Source organism: Mandrillus leucophaeus, unplaced genomic scaffold, assembly GCF_000951045.1.
Source record: "Mandrillus leucophaeus isolate KB7577 unplaced genomic scaffold, Mleu.le_1.0 Scaffold462, whole genome shotgun sequence".
Lineage (NCBI taxonomy): Eukaryota > Metazoa > Chordata > Mammalia > Primates > Cercopithecidae > Mandrillus > Mandrillus leucophaeus.
The window spans coordinates 317,885-322,531 of NW_012104943.1; positions in this window are offsets into that span (position 1 = coordinate 317,885).

Genomic DNA, 4,647 nt, shown 5'->3' on the forward strand with positions numbered 1-4,647 from the left:
GGAGAAAAAGTTTGCAATCTACTCATCTGACAAAGGGCTAATATCCAGAACCTACAAAGAACTCAAACAAATTTACAAGAAAACAAACAACCCCATCAAAAAGTGAGTGAAGGATATGAACAGACACTTCTCAAAAGAAGACATTTATGCAGCCAACAGACACAGAGAAAAGTGCTCATCATCACTTGCCATCAGAGAAATGCAAATCAAAACCACAATGAGATACCATCTTACACCAGTTAGAATGGCAATCATTAAAAAGTCAGGAAACAACAGGTGCTGGAGAGGATGTGGAGAAATAGGAACACCTTTACACTGTTGGTGGTTCAACCATTATGGAAAACAGTATGGCGATTCCTCAAGGATCTAGAACTAGAAATACCATTTGACCCAGCCTTCCCATTAATAGGCATATATCCAAAGGATTATAAATCATGCTGCTATAAAGACACATGCCCACGTATGTTTAATTCGGCACTATTCACAATAGTAAAGACTTGGAACCAACCCAAATGTCCATCAGTGACAGACTGGAGTAAGAAAATGTGGCACATATACACCATGGAATACTATGCAGCCATAAAAAGGATGAGTTCATATCCTTTGTAGGGACATGAATGCAACTGGATACCATCATTCTCAGCAAACTATTGCAAGAACTGAATGGGCAAAACAGAAAACTAAACACTGCATGTTCTCACTCATAGGTGGGAATTGAACAATGAGAACACTTGGACACAGGAAGGGGAACATCACACACTGGGGCCTGTTGTGGGGTGGGTGGAGGGGGGAGGGATAGCATTGGGAGATATACCTAATGTAAATGACGAGTTAATGGGTGCAGCACACCAATATGACACATGTATACATATGTAACAAACCTGCACATTGTGCCCATGTACCCTAGAACTTAAAGTATAATAAAAAAAAAAGTCAGATAATTTCTTAAGCTATCATATTGCTCACTGAATAAAGAGAAATTCTCTTTCACCTTTTATAGATACACAATATTATTGTCCTATGTGATTTTCCAGATGTTTTCTGAAATCATGCTGACACTCGTTCCATCTTGGTTTGACACGTAGACTACAATTATCTTCTATGTGTCAAATAAATCAAACAGAAGAGAGTCGAAAAACCTAACCTTGTCTTCTCCTGTTGCTTTCTACCTTCCATGGTTTCAGAAATAGCAATATCCTTGATTTTACAAAGCAGGTTTTATATCTTTGGTAGGCCATTCTCTGAATTCTCATTAGTACTAGAGGTATGATAGTGGCTGATTTTGAGATAAAGCTGCTAGCACCATTGCAACAGGGATGGCAAATCACTGTTCATCTTAAAGGCAATAAAGATAATATTCTTAATTTAGCAAGTTAACAGAAGAACAAACACATTAGGCTCAACAAAGGTGATTTCCATCAAGTTCTAATTAGAAACATATTAATTAGAAATGTTGAATAAATAAAACTTGGAATGGGATAGCTATTTTTAAAACTTCAATTTTTTTTAAATGTCACTCATATTTACAATCTCTAATGAGGTTAATTTTTATATCATTCTTTAGTTCTAAGAATCATAGTATATTGGACACAAGTTACAGTCTAGCAAAGGATGACCTTATTTCAAGTGCTATATTTGTATTGATGGCAACAGACAATGTTTACTTAGCCTAGTGAAGCATGTGTAGGTAGGAGGGACAGAGGCATTTGCAACCAAAGTGATATAGTGGAAAGGGATCACTATAATTTTTATAACTAGTGATATTGGGAAATTATCAATAAAGTTGAACATGCCTTTTTTTTTTTCACCTTGAGAGCTTACACTTTGAGAAAAGAAGAGAAAAATCACAATGAATTTAAGCATAAAAAGGATATAATTTACTGAAAGGTTGTGTAATCCAAACATTATTTTCAAAATATGTGGATCTGAATTAGTTTTTAAGTTTTTAGCTTGAGATAATTGTAGATTCCCATGCAGTTGTAAGAAATAACGCAGAAAGAGATCCTGTGTACTTTTACCCAGTTTTACTTCATAATAACATCTTTCAAACTATGGTACAACATCTCAACCAGACTACTGACATAGCTACAATCAACTGAATTTGTTCAGATTTCCCTTGGCTTACTTGCACTCGTGTGTGTGTGTTTAGTTCTATACAAGTTTACCAGAATGGTAGGCTTTTGTATCCATCACTAGTCATAATCCTGAACAGTTCCATCACCACAGTGTTGCCCTCTTAAAACCAACTCACCTTTCTACTATCCTCCGTACCCGCTTGACACCTGGCAACCACTAATCTGTTCTTTACTATGATTTTATGTCAAGATGTTATACAAATAGAATTATGTAATATGTCATTTTTTGGGATTGGCCTTTTTCACTCAGCATAATTCTCAGGAGATTCATCCATGTTGTTGTGTGTATCAATTGTATATTCTTTTCATAGTTGAGTAATATTCCATGGTATGGATGTACCATAATTTACTTAACCATTTGCCCATTGAAGGACATCTGTGTTGCTTCCATTTTGGGGTTATTATGAATAAAGGTGCTTTGAATGTTTGTGCACAGGCTTTTGAGAAAACGTACATTTCCATTTGCCTTGGATAAATAAATGCCCAAGAGTGCAACTGCTGTGTGATATGGCAATTGCAGGTTTAGTTTTATAAAAAGCTGCCAAACTGTTTTCCTGAGTAGCTATTATCATTTTACATTGCCACCAGCAGCACATGAGTGATTGGATCCAGTTTCTCCACATCCTTGCCAGCATTTGATGGGTCACTTTTTATTAGCCCATCTATTATAATAGATGTTGAATGTACTTTTAATCCAGGATTCTTAACCTCAGCCTATTGACATTTTGGACTGAATAATTATCTGGTGTTGGAAGGAGGACTATTCTGTGATTGTAGGATGTTTAGCCATACCCCTGACCTCTACCTACCAAATGCCAGTAGTGTGCCCTATCCCCTACTCTCCACCCCTTCTTGCCTTTATTACAACCAAACATGTCTTCACATACTGCTAAATGTCCCAAAGAGGCAAAATCTTCCCTGTTTGAGAATCACTATAATTTATCACGACACTCTACATCTAAAACAAGATCACTAGTGCTCATTTATCTCCTCTGGGCTCTTTCCCTTTTTTGGGAAATATAAAACTTTTCTTAACACCCCACTCTCTTTCTCTTTTCCAACCAATCCCCTTAACTCATCACCCAGATCCATAAGATTATAAACCTGTTATGATGACTTACTAGACTAGAACCAAAGTGAAATTGCTTTCATATGATCTTGTTCAGGCTACTAACTCTCAAATTATCTCCGTCAGCTAGGAATGTGTCTACTCCCATTTGGTTGTTAGGTGCTAGTCTTAGGCAGAAGCAAATTCAGAATAGCTGTGAGATGAGAAAGGCGAGGAAAACGTGAAAAATAGGCTTTTTAAAAGGGGGCTGGTGCAGATTAGAAAGAATCCAGGTTAAAGCAGAATATGCTGCAAGTTGGGAAAAACGAAAATTCCAGCCACTGTACCTGCATACTCTAATCACTAAGCACAAAACTCTGCACTTAACTTCAGATATATGTCAAAACACTAATCCCCCCACTTCCCAGTCTATTAAAATACTTCTCATCCTTCAAAGCTCAGATCAAGTGCTATCTCTTCTGTAATACCTTCTCCATTCCTTCCAGCTGGAACAAAATAAGCCTTCCCCTGGATTCTGCCAACATTTATCTCCACCTTGATCATCACTAGGACTGATATCATTCTGTCCATGCTTTGATTATGTGTGCATTTGTGCCCATCCTGAGATGGCTAGCTTCTTGAATTTTATTTAGCAAAAACACCAGGGCAAGAATGCCTGTGCAGTGGTACAGTAGGTTACACAGAAGGCAGAATGAAAATGGATAGAGAAGAAACAGGCAGCATAAAGACAATCAAAGAAAGGGTCATTTTAAAGTCAGAACTTTTAGGGAAATTTGGAGCTAAGCTCACCTTGACATTTGTATCCAAGAAACTTCTACAACTGGGATAAAAGAAAAAACCTGTTAACTGTGAAATAGAGGAAGGGATCTTTTGAGTAAGTGGTTCTTAAATGGAATCACCTGGAAGGTTTCTTTTTTAAAAAATGTCAGCTTTGACTTTAGATTCAAGGGTTACATATGTAGGTTTGTTACATGGATATATTGTGTGATGCTGAGTTTTGGGACATGAATGCTCCCATCATCCAGGTAGTAAGCACAGCAACCAACAGTTAATTTTCCCTCTTTCCATCATTACATTCTAAATCTATGTAAAATGAAATTACTAATGTTCACTTATCTCCTCTGGGCTCTTCCTCTTTTTGTAGAAAAAAAATGTTGGGTGCATATATAGAGTAATTAAATCTTCTTGTTGAATTGAACTCTTTATCATTATGTAAGGACCTTCTTTGTCCTTTTATAACGGTTGTTGGTTTAACATCTGTTTTATCTGATATAAAATAGTGACTCTTGCCCTTTTTTTCATTTGCATGATAGGTCTTTCTCCTTTCCTTTACTTTGAGCCTATGGGTGTCTTTACATGTGAGATGGGCCTCTTGAAGACAGCATACAGTTAGGTTTTAGGTCTTGGTTTTTTTATCCAACTTGCCACTGTGTGTGTGTGTGT